General features: G+C 39.3%; 1 protein-coding gene across 4 annotated transcripts in view; it reads left to right on the forward strand.

Annotated features, from left to right (window-relative positions):
* The window catches only part of LOC115341263 (endonuclease domain-containing 1 protein-like), a 176,581-nt gene that overhangs the window by 28,633 nt on the left and 132,145 nt on the right, over positions 1 to 15,803 (forward strand). For all 4 annotated transcript variants that reach the window (XR_005932476.1, XR_005932477.1, XR_005932478.1 and 1 more), the window contains exon 2: positions 8,885 to 9,141. The gene's annotated coding sequence lies outside the window, so the exon portion shown is untranslated. The remainder of the gene's footprint in view (positions 1 to 8,884; positions 9,142 to 15,803) is intronic.

Genomic DNA, 15,803 nt, shown 5'->3' on the forward strand with positions numbered 1-15,803 from the left:
CAATATAAACAGTAGGGTAAGGAGTCATGTGTAGCATTGGATTTTCACACTGTACTAGTTCACCTCCAATGTAAGCTACTTGCAGTTCATTCTGCTGAGGAGCTTGTGTCTGAAGTCCCACAACTGAGCCACTTAAAAGAGCAAACCTACAACAGAGGATGTAAATTTGTAGAAAGTGTAATAGGGCTTTAAAGTCTCCTGATGGTTAAGATGTTTCTATGTGGTGTCTTCATTTACAGCACGTGCTTACAGTCGGTTTTTACGGCATATAATACCAAACAGCAGTTAGGTGTGATAAGTGATGATCTTGTATCTCCCAGCACTTTTTTACATCCTGTGTATCGATGACTGTTCTCCCCACTACCTGACCACACTTTTCCAATCCATATTCAGTCTCTGCATGTTGGATTTAAAAGTGTAGTTTGCCAGTGGTATTGATTAATTCCACTTTGCTGAAAGGCACCCTGGTCACACAGAAAGCAGGAGAGAATTTAAAAGAATCCCGATTCCTTGCTCTGTACCTGCTTGCTGCGTTTCTACTTCTCTGACAGATGTTGCTACCTAAGTTAACTGTCTTGTGGTTAAATGAGTGTAATCTTTATTTTAACATAAAAATAGAATTTTGGCAGAAGTTGGCAGCACTAGAAAAATGCTCCTACCTGCCCTAAGTGGATTGTTTTTTTTCCAGGGGGTGTGTGTATATGATAGAGGCTGAAAAAGAGAGAATAAGTATGTGTGGGCACTGGCAGCAGGCCACACTCTTCAGGCCGTGCACTGTATCATCTCTTCCTCTTCTTCTTTCATTGCCTTGCAAAATGTATAGGCTTAGATACATAAAATAATACATTTATTTCAAAATTGTGTTAAATGAGCTCATCTTAGTCACTCAGCAGTTGTGAAATGCTGCCAAGTGCTACACGTCTTGTAAATGTATGGGGTGGTTTTTTTTTTTTTTTGCAAAGGATGAAATACTATACAGTTACTGAGGCAGAGAGAAAGCATCTTCCTTCACCCGTAGCATACTGAAGCACAAAGAAAGATGCTGAAAGCCAAGATTTCTAATTCGACCCTCCTACTTAGTGCTTCTGAATGTGAAGATTCCTACTTACTGAGGCTGTCTGCTTGTGGCAGGCAAAATTAATCATTCACTGCGTTCACAGCTGAGAGTTTTGACGAGGTCAGTAACCAGTTCTAGCACAGCATGGCTCCTTCTCCCTCACCACCAGCTTGGTAGCAGGAACAAGTGAGACTTCTGCTGCTTCCCTTCTAACGAGGTATGAATTCCAGATCAAATGTTAGAGCTTCTTGTTTCTACATGAGGAAAACGGATTCAACCCCTGGACGTGTTCCAAGCAAGGATATCATTAAATTTGACTCTGTTGCTTCCAACTGTTAAAGCATGCTGATCTGACACAACCAGGGAGAGAACTAAAATGTATATATGTTTCAAAGATACAAGGCAGAAGGAACTGTTAGATAATTTAGTCTGACATTTAGGGTATTGCAGGTCATTACGTGTAACTGTTACTCCCTGTTTTGAGCTCAGTAGCTCATGTTTGACTGAAAAATTAACAGGCTTTTGTTGAAAATCTTTTTCAGAAAGGCAGGCTGTCTTATTTTGATGTTACTCAGAAATGAAGATTTCAACATCTCTCTTAGTAATTTGTTCTATTGGTTAAACGATCTATGCTTTCTTCTTTTTCATTGTGTTTTAGTGCATGTCTAACTTGAATATGTCTAGTTTCTAGTTTTCTGTAGTTTCATTGGAATTCTAAGCTGGCATAAACTGGCAGAACTGCTGAAAGAAGCAGTCAGCTTCCCCCAGTTGCTTGTTCCTGCTTTGATGCCAGCTGGCGTGGCTGGAGCGCTGGCCCATGGTCCTGGCCTGATCTTCCTACAGCTGTACAGTGAACCCACTGCAGAACCAGCAACAGCAAAATCAGATTTGTCCAGGGTCAGTACCAAGATCTAGTTCATAGCACAGCTGCATGAAGGGTGATGTTACAAACGAGGAGGTGGAACAGGGATGGGAATGAACAGTCAGGGATGAGAAATGGATGAGGTTGGCTGTCCCAACAGCAGATGGTGAAACTGTGGAGTTACTTTCAGCTGTTGGTTCTTGGCCATTTTCTGCTAGAAATAATCATGTTCTAATGGTGGCTTGTGTTGCTCTGCAGCCCACAGTGTGTCTCTGCGTCTGTGGGTTGGGCCTTATGGTGTTAACATCACAACTTCACAACCAGGTGTACATCAGAACGCTGGAGTAAAAAAATGCAGTTACTTGATGCAGCAAAAGTTGTTCAGAAGCAAGTATTGTCAAGGTATTAACATTTATTTTGTTGATAAATTTTTAGTATCTGTGTTGTAGTAATTGGCAACTAATAGCCAAGGGAAAAAGACTTTGGACTGACATGGGCTTATATGAAGCAAATTAGTCTCACTGTTAGCATGTTGAAAGTGGAAATTCCCAGTATGCGAGGACTGCGTTTAGTAAATATTTTTCAAAAAAACCCCCTCAATCTTAAAGATACAAATTGATATTTATTAGGTAGTGGGATGTTTTAAGACCTAGCTGTTGAACAATATCTAATACTAAACCAGGCGAACTTCATGGTAAAGAAAATGTGGGGGGTTTGTGGGGGTTTTTTTTGTTTTGTTTTGTTTTTTTCTCTGCTGAATGTTTGTTTCTCTTATGAGAGCATTTGGTAGGAAGTGTCTGTGTCAGCTCTCATGTTTTGAATACTGTATCATGCTTTTTAGTAAGAGGAGAACATCATCGACCTTCACAAATCAGAGAGTTGTGCATTATACTAATTGTCTATGCTTCCTCCAGTGTGAGGGAAGGTGTGGTTTTCTGAGATACAGAGGGAAAGAGATGGAGCTCTGAAGAGTGAGATCCCAGGAACAAGTCAAGCCCAACAATACAAGATTATCCACTCTGGGCAAGGGAATGGCTCCAAACCTACGCTGTCACCACGAAAACTGAAGTTTGTCCCTGTGCATGCGTGTGAAGCTATGAACTAGAAAGTCAGAATATATACCAGACTTCTGGGGCATCACATATAGATGTTGTTCTCTACATAAGGAAAAAAATCTCTTCTAGATACTGCTGAAAGTGTTGACTGATTTTTTTTTTTTTTTTTTTCCCCCTAGTGCTGTCAAAATACATTTTTTTGTTTGCATTTAAGTTTACCAGTGACTCTTACTATAATGAAAGTTGTTATACAAAATTGTGCTGTATTTTCTTCTCAAAAGATTCCAGTATTGTTTAGGCAACAGTGTTGAATGGATGAAGCATGTAGTCGCTATTTCTTACTATTAAGCATGCTGATTCCATGTCTCTTCTGACAGCACAGTGCAAAACCTACATTTACTTAAATCTAAAAAGTATTCCCTCTTCTTTTGAGATGGATTTGGTTTTTGCATAATCTGATTGTGTATTATTTCATCAAGAGTTCATCTTCACAGGTTCTAGCTAGTACAGATCTTATTTTATACATGGGAACTGATGAACACAGTTGTAGAGGCCTGTTTTGTTTTGCAAGAGGACTCTGTTCTTTATGCTTCCATTTTCGCGTAGGAGCTCCTAACAGGCCAGTTTGTCAGAGCTGTTGCCACCACTTAGGCTGAGAGTGAGGAAACCACTTCACTTGAGATTTGACCGATTGCCAGTGTACATTCAACTCAAACTTCTTCAAAGTGACCATCTGATTTTGGGCTGTCTTAAATGAGACTCCTCGAAGCTGCCAAGCCACAGGTTTCCTAAGGATGTTTTACTGCTGCACCTTTTCTTCAGTTGTCTTCGTTTCTACTTGACTGAGTCTCCCAGCTTTGTTACCTGTCTTCTCATTTCCCTTTGTATGGTTGCTGGTTGGCATGTGTGTTTTTGAGCAGTCATGTCCCAGACAAAGTGTCTTATGCCCTGATTATTCTTTTTACATGTTTTTTGTGTAATTTTTTTGATGAATCTGTGAAAAACTTGCTTGGGTGAAAATTTTCTGGCCCCCTGTGATTTTTAGAGGGGCAATTCCCATGTTTCTCATTTAAAACTCTCACTTCAGGTTTTTATTGAAGACAGAAAAAGGTGTCTTTCCTGTTCTTTTTCATCTTTGTTTCAGTATTCATTGTGCAGGTATGTATTAGCTTGGTAAAGCTGTAAAATAGCAAAGTTGTGATGATCTTCACTGGAGGTGGAATAATTTAAAAAAGGCTTTGCAGTCTGATCTGATGTTTGTACTTCAAAATAATGTGAGAGAAAGATGCTTTTATGCCTTTCTATTTACCAAATACTTGGAAGTAAACATTGAAAAACCACCATGGTAAAGAGCAAATAATTTTCTTCACAATGTACGAGTTTTTTCTTTCTGTGTGAAAAGACGGAATTCTTGCCAGCCATAAAAGTTTTCAGAAGATTGCTGCTATTTTCCCCTTATTATATTTCAAATAGTAAACCACACAAAATTATTGACAAGCTTTGTCAAAAAAGGTATCCAGGTTTGACACATCTTGCTAAAATACTATTTAACTTCTTTTCAGGTAGAAAATGAAGGATATAAGAAGGGAATATCAGTAAACAGTGCTGAAATAGATAATTTAATTTTAAGAAAGAATCGCAAATGATGAATTGCTTCTGGAACCTTACTCAACTGCCTTTGGAGCCAGTGGGAAGCTTTAACTTTTCCCAAGATGGCAGTGAGACTCACTCTCACTACAGTGCCTCTCTGCTCTTCTATATACATGATCTACAATATATGTATTTTAAAAACATTCAAAGCATTAAATTGAATGGAAGTCTTGTACTTGGTGAAAGCTGTCTGTGTGCCTCATTCAGATGCTGAAAGTACAATTATCAAGAAAACATCAGCTTTCTAGTTCAATAAGGAATGTGGTTGTGGCTGTGTATCAGTCTTGTGCATACCAAATTTTGAAGACTTTTTTTTTTTTTTTTAAGAGAAATTGTAGCTAGAGAAGCCACAGTTTCAAATTTAAAATTAATGGTCATTAGGTTTTCCAAACCTATTAATTCAGCTGTGGGTGAAACCAAGAACAGAACAAAGAACTTTGCACTACGAAGCATGGTTGTGGCTTGAACATACCTTACTGACATAAACTAAAGAAGAATTTCAACAGAGGAAAAAGGGAATTAAGAACTTGGATCTTGTTAATTAAGGTTTTGGCAATCTGACTTTCCTTGGTCCTTTTTGAAAACCCCAGTGTAGGATGCATCATGAATGGTGTTTGAATTACTTGCATCTTTGCTGACTACAATGGGAGGAAGGTTCCCTGTTGTGCTCTCCTGGTTGCTGTATTACCCATCAGGTGCAGATCTCTGGTAGGAGGGAGATTCTGCGTTCCCTGAGAGCATCTGAGCATATTTCTGGGGGGCAGCTTTTCAGAGGATGGGGTAGAGACTGGTCAGAAAGGAGCCTGTGTCAGGAATGGAGACTGAGGAGGAGAAAACGAACATTCTCAGTAAATGCTCAAACATGGAAACAAAGATTTTCCTTTAGGGATGCATAGAGATTATGCAAAATTAGGTTGTTAATGGATTGAAAACAAGCTTGGAAAAAAACCCGAAACCACAGTGGACTAGGGGAGTTACTTAAAAGTCTTCTATTCATCTTGCTTTAGTTTTACTGTTTAGGAGTTCCATGTTTTATGTATTTTTCTAATAACACCAAGCTCTGGAGCTTACAGTGCTTTAGTGTTTTGATGATGCTTGTTCTGAAGAAGTGCAGGCAGCTCCTCGAAGTGCTTGGTGACTCAGGGTCTTGTAACGGTGGTGTCAGAGACAAGATGTGAATCTGAAGGCAGCCCTGGGCTCGGGGGCTGGAGCTGGAAGTGAGCAAAGACATATGTCCTCTGAAGACTGAGACAGAACATTTTATTTTATTTATATTTTGAAGAGACAGTAGCACAGAAACATTCCCTCAAGTCTAGAAAAGAGCTGCAGAGTGTGACATCTCTTTCCTCAAAGGGTTGGCCAGAAATTTAGCTAGTGTAGCTCCTTGTTGATCCAGGTGTCTTCGTAGCACCTGAGAGGAATGTATGTTATAGAACCTGAAAGAAATCAAAGTCAGGCATTGGATTCATCTCATGGCTTCGATGCATGACCTTTATCTATAGGGAGCAGCAAGACAGTCTGGGAACCCAAGAACTGAGTCAGATCACCACATAGGCAGAGACTGAAGTGGGATTAAGAAGCTTAAGCAGGAGGAACATGGTGAGCGTAAGACACCGCACAGGTGGGGTTGCTCACAGAAACAGAATATTTGAAGAGTATGTGTTAAAATGAGTATGTTTAACATATATACATCTTACAAAGGTTTACAAAATACATTAAAAAAAAAAAAAAAGCTAGCAAGACCTCTCTTACAGCCTTTGAAATTATTTACTTGCTATGGGATGATGAGGATAGGGAAAAGCTGCAGTAGCTCCATCACCTACTACAGGTGATGACTCCAGAAGTCATCTTATTGAGAGATGCCTTTAGAAGGGTGTAGGATTTAAATCAAGGTAGAAGAAGCCTTGCAACACAACTTTTGAAATATTCTCAGAGCAGTATCATCCTGACATGAAGACAAATGAAAATGGGAGGCATTAGTGCCTGTTGAGAACTGGATGCCCTGTTTTTGGAAACATCCTAGTGGTTTAAAAGGACTAACACTGGGCAATTGGTCATGTACCAGGTTTGGGCTGGAACAATGATAGATTAACACTCTTGAGTTGACATTGTAGATAAAGTTCTGTCTGCCCTATGAGAAGCAACAAAATGAGATCGTGGGTACAGAGTGAGATGTGCTTGAAGGTAGTGTTGATACCTGAGGCAGGGAGGAGAAATCTACTTTTCCTCAAAAGAAGCATAGCCATTTGTGATAAAAGGGTCATTTTGAGGCTTTGGAGGCTCAGTCTGTCAGAGATGCTTGAGAGAACTGGGAAAGAGAAGGGTTTTCTCCTGTATTAACAGGACATGCAGGAGATCATATCTAATTGTGAAGAGGAGGAACACATAAAATGCTCTCAATATTCCACAGTATTTTGGCATGCCAATGCTGCAGGGAGATGCCCTATCAGATGCAAACCAAAACAAACCTGATGGACTGAAAGGGAGGCAGGTTGCCTCTCCCAGAGGGTGGAGGTAGATGGCAATGTACCATGGGCTGGTGGGACAAGGGAGTTGAGAAAACTCGTGTTCATCCTAAGCTGTATCCAGAAATGATTAAACAGGTCTCACTTGTGGAACTGCTGGGGAACGAGGGAAAGAAAATGCCTGTTCTTGTCAGCTCATCTTTTAGAAACCTTGCTCATAAAGGGGCAAGTTATGTTACTGAAAAGGATGCGCAGGAGGAAACAAGGAGAAACTACAGAACCCACCAGGAAGGAGGCAACCTATGTAGGACTGCTTAAACATGCTTTGTCCTTGGTGGGTTTGGATGAGGAAGGGAAGAAGGGAGAGATGGAAAATTGTTTCCTATTCCAGTTTTCAGTCAAGCAAGTGATAAAAGAAGGCAAGAAAGAGGGAGGGCAGTAGTGCAATTTGGTGGTTATGCAGTAAGTTAAAAGATTAGTTTTAGGTGGTTCTGAGGTTTGCTGTGACTTTGGAAGTGCCTATCAGGAGCAGAGTGCTAGAAGGGAGGACTGTGGAATGGGTTGGGATAGACACATAAGCAGTTTTTTTCCCTTGGGACCAAAGCACGGTATGTCGTGTTGCCTACAAGTCAGAAATGTATTGAGTTGCTAGGCTGAGAGCAAGCCTGAAGGAGAGGACCTGCGCTGGAATGACAGAGTAGGCACTGGGGAGATTGTTCATGAACCCTTTCATTTCTGTTACCTCACTTTAAATTTTGTTCTGTGAAATAAATGCATATTTATTCTAGGTTGTTCTAGTAAAACTCAGGTCTAGAATTAACAAACATATTCTTGTGGCTTTTAGGTGTCTCGTTATGGGAAGGTGCAGGCAAATCCACCTCTGTGGTGCTGTCTTCCTTGAGGTCCTGCCAGGCAATTTGTTAATAGTGCAAATCAAAATACTTGTATATGAGTGAGGTGTTGAGAAATCATTGTTAGCTTGGACATATTAATAGATCCTTCCTATCTCCCATGAGTCAGCCTCTGAGTGCAGGAGTGACCATTTGCATGGTTGACAGTTTTAGTGAAAATTATTTTTCTACGGCTTACTGTTAATCTATTTTTTGTTAACAAAGTGAACATGAGAAAGAAAAAAGATTTTTGAAAAATTGAAATTCATACTTTGGTCAGTGACAGAAATGTAATTAGGGTTTGGTTTCATTTTGTGGTGGGTTTTTTTGGGGTGGGTTTTGTTTTTTTTTTTTCCAATGTGCATATGGTCAGCTTTTGAAATAATGAAAAAGGGAAAGGAAAATGTTATGTACTTTTAGACGAGCTATATGAATGCAGAATTAGGTGCTTTGCTAGGCTTTTAATTGTGTTTTAAGCAAACAAAACTTTCCTAGTTTTAAAGTTAAATGAAGTTTGAAGCAATTTGCTGTATGATACAAAATACAGTGATTCAGCATTCATGATGAGAGCTATTTATAGTTACTCTATTTTTATTCAAAGAAAAACAATAGCACTGAATTTCAGGCAGTTGACCAGACACTTAGGAAGGTCTCTATTGAAGCTGAGGAAAGTCTCATATTGCTTGATCTTGAAAACTGAACTCGTGAGCTCCTTCGGCATCAACGTTTTAGTGCTGTCCTCCCAAAGGTGAAATTCCGTGCTGTGCTGGAAAGCTACGCAAGCAATGCTTCTCTGAAGCCTAGTTTGTATCCACTGTTCAGGGGCTATCAACATTCATTGTATTTTACTTTTGAAGAATTGAGCAATATAATTAATCTCTCCTAATTTTAACCATCTCTTCCAGGTTTTCACGACAGTTCTGTTACCCTGCTGCTGCAGCCAATGCAGATCCGAATGCCGTGGCTACAAAGGCTTGTTACTTTCTCATGCTGGATCCCTCAAATCCAAGAGCTACTTGGCAGTTTCCAAGGCAACCACCTGTGGAATAATTAAAAAGGTTGAAGTGTTAGTATGCCAGATAGAAGGAATTCTTGCCTGGAGAGAGCACTTCATTTTCATCTGTCTTGAAGAATCAAATGTGTTTCTGCCAGCAAAGTTAAGGTAGTACAATTAAAAAGTACTGATTTATTTTCTGGAGGTACTGAAAGTTTGAGTAGGAGCAACAATCCGAATATGACTGTATACTGTTCACTTAAGAAAATTACCATGGATCTTTCTATGTTAATTTTTTGGGTATGTTTAAACAGAAAATCCAGGAGAAAGATGATGATGGAAAGGCAATGTGGGTGAACAATATTTCGTATCAGTAAAACAGTTGCATGAACTGTTTTGTACTTTATGCTGTCTTTCCCCACAGATGATTTTAAGCTGGTAGGGACTAAAATGGAGCATACATTAGTGGGAGCATAAATATAGGAAGTGCAGCCTTCATGCCAAGTACACTGAGATTTCTTTGGCATTCAGTGAAGTGATAGATATAAAAGGAATGTAGGAGTGGGCTCACTGCAAAATGATAGTCAGAATCAAGGATCGATCTTTATCCTATAGCTTAAAGGGTATGCAGTGATTAAGTTGATGTTGAAACTGAACCGATAATCAGGTTTAGCTTCTTTGGTGAAGCAGCAGCTAAAACCATTTTGAAGACCACATTCCCAGATTCAGAGCTGAAATTGCATAGTGGAGAAATCAAAAGGTAAGCGAAAGAACTCTGTTAGAATAACAAAGAATAACAAAACCAGCAAATTTGGTTGTGGAAGTTTGAAATGTTGCTACAACAGTTTATGGTAAAGCTGTAGGCTCTAGATAACTGGAAAAGTTCTTCTTGAAGTATAATACGTTACTGGATGTATCTGCTTATTATATCTTCCTTCTCTGCCAGTCATTCAAATATATTTGAATAGAAAAATATTACTCATTTTTGACAATGAAGTTAAATGGAGAAAGCCACATTCACATTCTTCCCATAGTCCAAATAACTGTTCAGTTAAGTCTGGTTACCTAGCTTGATGCTTTTGTATAGTTAATTTTAGGCATGATGCTTTTGTGTAGCTTATTTTAAGGAAAAAAATGATTTCTATATTTTGAAGTAGAAATATTTGGGATGCCATTTGGGCTTTACATAATAAATTTTTACTGCCAAAATGTTTGTGGGATTCTATTGGGATGTGGATGGGATTTCACATTCCATCCCTTCCACAGCACAAGAGGATCATTGTTTTTAGATACGGTGGGTCCAAGAAGAAATAAGTATTGCGGGATGGCAGCTTTGTGATTTGAGGTAATACAAATAGAACCTATCCAGTAATAACTGTTACCTTTTGCAGCTGTTACAGAATTTCAGAAGCTAATACTTGTAGGTACTGAGTACAACTGCAATTTTCAACCCTAATACTTGATTTCCAGTTCATTGATTCATTGTCACCATGGCTTAACTGCCAAATTGATTTTTGTTTTGAAGTAATTCTTCAGGCTGTTCAGTTCCTTTCAGTATGGAGCTGAGGAAAATGTTTTTGGAGACAAATACTGTTTTCACATGTGAAAGGAGTATGCTGGCAAAGTACCTGCACCGAGCACAGTGAAGATAATACAAAAATGAGACACGGTGCAACTAGCGTAAGGGTAGTCGGTGTGTGTGGATCCAAATCTTTCGCTTTCCAAGATGCATAAGCAACTCTCAGAGGTGGAAATGGATGGCTGTGGAAGAGCATACATATGTGTTTGTATAAGACTAATGTAGTAGCTAAGTAGCAGTCATGTGAAGTAGTGCAGGATTCCCAAGAGTGTACACAGAGGAGAAGTTGCATCTTGGACACCCCTATAAAATATACTAAACAAATGCAAGTACCTCACTTTTTCTGTTTTATCTCAAATACTGTGGGTGAGATTCTTTTCAGGAAACTTAGATTTCCAGGTACTGCTGAAGCAGGTGGTGAAAAGCAGGTAGGATGAACAGCTCCCTGAAGGTACCTATTCCAGACCCCCTTGAAGCGGGTGACTTGCCTCTAAAAAGGTACCTCTGGAAAGGAACCTTTCTTTCCATAGATGGTTCAGCCTGGACCAGTAATTTAGCCTAGATAACTTCACATTTTAGACACTTCAAGTGTGTAATTAGATGCATTTATATGTGCAAGTCATCTATGCTTTTTTCTCTATATTTCATTCCCAATCCAGAGCTTTCCATGCTAAGTGGAGTTGCACTTGGTTACTGGTACAACCCACTTGATCGTCTTCCTTTTCCCAGCTTGGATGTTTGACCCTGGCAATTTTTCTAGACTTCATATACAAGCCTGTGGTTCAGTATCAAGGATAAAGGAGAGCCACATGAAGTTTGTTAACATAGTTTCTAAGAGAAATAAAAACATGCATGCTAAATTTAGGCAGCTGTGCTGTGAGAAAGAAAATATAGTGGCCAGGCAGAATTGATTTCTAATGTCCTGTATATAGCTTATGTTTTAATAATCTTTATCCCTGAGAAGTTTTACAGGACTGAAGGGGAGTAGAAACTTAGGAGCAGTGATTTGTTCAATAATTTTAATTTCTTGAAGTGATTTAGTACATGTCAACATAGAAGTTGTTTTTATAGCCTTGGCTATTAAGAATTAGTGCTGTATGCACCCATAAAAAGTAAAACTTTCTTTGTACTCCTCTTTCTGTAACAGAAGATTTATGTTATGCTCCATGTTGGAGTAATGTGATGTCCTTTTGAAGGGAAAAAAAAAAAAAGGGAAATAGTGATGTAGTAATTTTCTTAAAGATTATTTTGATACAGTGATTCCATTTTTCTCCTGTTTCTATACCATCAGAATAACTGTATCAAAAGAGTCAATTACAGTGTGGTAGTCTGAAAGTCTCACTAAAATATCCATTAATTTTGTGAAGTAAATAGGACTGTTGCCTAGAATAGATAACTTTCCTCTTGTTGCTTGGAAATCCAGGTAATTTTTCAGGTTGGGATTTTTCAAAGGGAGTTTTTCCTTCTAGCAAGAGGAGCCCATAGTAAAAATGTAGAGGAAATTTAGGGAAAGAGCAATAAGCAGCAAGTCACCTTCCAGTTAGTGGAAGAGGGAGCTTAAATAATGAATGGACCCCTTTGCCTAGGCTTTATTTTGGAGACCTGATCCCTACATCTCTGGAGGTTTAGGGTATATCAGGCTGGGCAGATACATCAAGCATCTCATTAAGATGTTGTAGAAAAGATTTTCACCTTCCCAGAGAACAAGAAAAATCTCTGGGAATACCAGTCACTGGGACACTATCTAAAGTTGTGTATCTTAAGGTTTTTGGAACTGTCTCTTTGCTCTCCGGCTCCTTGGAGATCAGAAGAGAGTTAAAAATCACCTGCCCAAACGTGGTAGTAGTTTCCCAGATGCGTCAATACAGGACACTATTTTTGCCTGTCAGTACCACTATAAAAATGTGAAACTCCAGTAAAATGCCTTGTACTCCATTGTATTGTGCATAGCCTTCCAAGTGACTAGCCACTGTTCTAAGAGCAGTTACAGTGACAGCAATCACAACACCCTTTCAAAGTGAGAGAACTATTTTGCTGTACTTGGGTAGATGAATGGTTTATGGGGATCTGTCCTGGTTTTGGCTGGGATAGAGTCAGTTTTCTTTCTAGTAGTTGGTATAGTCCTATGTTTTGGATTTAGTATGAGAATAATGCTGATAACACCGGTGTTTTCACTTGTTGCTTGGTAGTGTTTATACTAAGTCAAGGGTTTTTCAGCTTCTCATGCCCAGCCAGCAAGAAGGCTGGAGGGGCACAAGAAGTTGGGAGGGGACACAGCCAGGACAGCTGACCCAAACTGGCCAAAGGAATATTCTATACCATGTGATGTCATGCCCAGTATGTAAACTGGGGGGAGTTGGCTGTGGGGGGGCAGTTCACTGCTTGGGGTGTAGGTGAGCATTGGTCAGCAAGTGGTGAGCGACTACATTGTGCCTCACGTTTTTTGTATATTCCAATTCTTTTATTACTATTATTGTCATATTTTAATTATTATTACTGTTACTATTATAATTCATTATAATTATTTTCTTCCTTTCTGTCCTATTAAACTGTTTTTATCTCAAGCCATGAGTTTCACTTTTTCCCTATTCTCTCCCCCGTCCCACTGGATGGGGGGGAGTGAACGAAGTGGCTGTGTGGTGCTTAGTTGCTGGCTGGGGTTAAACCATGACAGGATCAAATCAGCATTGCCATTTTAATGGTTTTGCAAATAGAATTCTCTAGATGATAAACCTTATGCTTAGTCACAATATCCCTTTATCCCCACCAGCTATTACTGCTGTCCATTTTGGATACGCTTTTTCAGTGTAGTCCAGAGGACTTTCCCTGACAAATTATGTAGAAAGTCCAGAATAGAATAAAAAGATCAGTCCACTTTATTGTCACTCTAGGACCAGTTTAGCCCACTTTGGAATCAATGAAATAACTGATAAAATATATACATACTTTTTTAGCAGTTGAGTTGCTTGTATTAATCTACTTACAACTCCCCCTTTGTGATTTGGATTCTTGCTAGGTTGGGTATCTTTGCTTCTTCCTGGTATTAAAAAATAAAAGAAAGACTTCAGAATTACAGAATCATATTTGGTCGAGAGGTGGAATGTGACTTTAAATTGCTTTTCACAGTGAATGTGTGGATATTTGTAACGGGCAAGGAAGAGGTGCTAACACCTGACAGTTTTTTGGGATGTTATACCTGTGCTAGACAAAATGACTTACAGAGAGGTAATGAATGTAAGACTAGAAGAGCAGCTGTTCTCGTACATGCATCTAGAGCAGTATTTTTGTCTCCAGCAGTAGCCAAAGGTGGGTAACTGAGAAGCACAGGAACAGAACGAGAACATAGGATCCTTATTCTACATGCTGTTCAATCTCTGGACATCTGTAGTACAGGGATTAAATGAGCTGGATGTCTTTTTTTTTTTTTTTTTTTTTTTTTTTTATGATGTGTACTGGATTTGTCTTTGGAATTTGTTAAGTCTCCCTTTCAAGCCATGAGAAGTATTAGGAAGTGTAATACTTTCTGGTTCCACGGCTTAACTAACATAACAGCCTGTTGGGTGAGGAACCGTATTTTGTTAAGTTTTGAACCTGAACTCCATTTACAATCCACTTCTTGTACTGGAAGAGATGGAAGTAATTAATCCCTATGTACTATCTCCATGGCAATCATAGCTTTCTAGACCTCAGCCTGCTCCAAGTGTTCAGTCAGTGCAGAGCCTGTAGACCTATACAGGAAGTTAGGACCACTTTCCCCACCCCCTACTTCACACTTAATTTCATTGAGATACTTCATGAATTTCACTGCTGAATTTCACTGATGCATTTTATTGTCCAGTCAGTAATCTGCACGCAGTCCTTTTTCAGTTTTTCCTACTCATTTACTGTCGTTGCTACTGTGAATAACTTAGTATCATCAACAGATGTTGTCATCTCACTGTTGAGCCCTTTTCATGTCATTTATGAATTCATTGAAGAGTGCTGGGAACAGATCCCAGCACAGACACCCGTGGAAAGAAGAGCTGAAGTTGCACCAAGTCCTGCCAAAAGCAAAAGTGGGTATGCCTGATTTTGCACGTGGCACAGTTGAATTTGTAGTAATTTCACTGTGTTGTTTTGGTACACTTGTAAATGTGGAATCATTGTAAAAATCTTTGTAGGAATGGATAATTTCAAATGTAAGATATAGTGTCATTCTTCATCAGCTGCGTATTTGTAATTTCACCTTTGAAAAGGATGCAGCAGGGAAGGGATTCACCTTTTTGGATGATTGAGAATGATTGCCTTAATGTTGAAAAGGGCCAGACCTATGTTCACAGCATAGCTTTTTTCATTTTCTGGGTTTTTATTCTCAAAAACAACTTGGTTGGAAGTTACTGCTTTATCACTCTCTGCATTACCAGTGTATAGAAAATAGTGTTGAATAAGGGAAATTAAGCAGTTGAATAAATCTCAACCATCAAAAATATACACTAGGTTTAGGTGATAAAGTGTAGGAAATTACTGTAGCAATAGAACTGTTACTTGCTCTTGATTTCTGATGTTAACATAGCAAACAGCTGATGCAGTAATAAGAAAACTGAGTCAGATCAAAAGGACCTGTAGCATAAAAATCATTTTTTTGATGATAGCCTGTAGCTGCAGCTTAGGGAAGTGTGCAAGAAGAGGGAACCTAGTTCTGCATCCCACAGCATAGTCACGCATCCTTCCAGAAACCTGCAGTTAGGGAGTCCTGAGCTGTATCAAACTCCATGTTTGCCTCCATGAATTTGTCTGATGTGAACCCATTTTGTTGTCCCAGATGTCCTAGAGCTGTATTCACCTTGTGAAAAAGGCTTCTTCTTTCAAAGTGTTTGTGTGATAGGTCTGTCTCTTGTTCTTGCAGTGCTTCTGTATACCCCTATCCAATCTCTCTTCAGTCCTTTCTTTTGCAGGCTGAGGAATCTTGCTTGATTTCATCTCTCCTTGTGTGCAAGCTGCTCCCTCAGTCTCATCTTTGATGTTCTGTACACTGATGTATTACCTCCTTTCTAAGATGGAGGGACCAAAACAGTGTGCAGAGTTCAGGATACGACCATGCTGCAGACGAATGCAGTGTCACAGTGTCACGCTGCTGCTTCCTGTTATGGTCTCTGTTCCCTTCCTAATTACTCCTGAAATTTTGTTTGCTTTTTCACTGGTTCTCTTATCAACCCCTGTGAAAATTGTGTTTTCATAAAGCTATCTACAGTGACTTCAAGGTCTTTCCTAA

This window comes from Aquila chrysaetos, chromosome 5 (assembly GCF_900496995.4).
Source record: "Aquila chrysaetos chrysaetos chromosome 5, bAquChr1.4, whole genome shotgun sequence".
Taxonomy (NCBI): Eukaryota; Metazoa; Chordata; class Aves; order Accipitriformes; family Accipitridae; genus Aquila; species Aquila chrysaetos.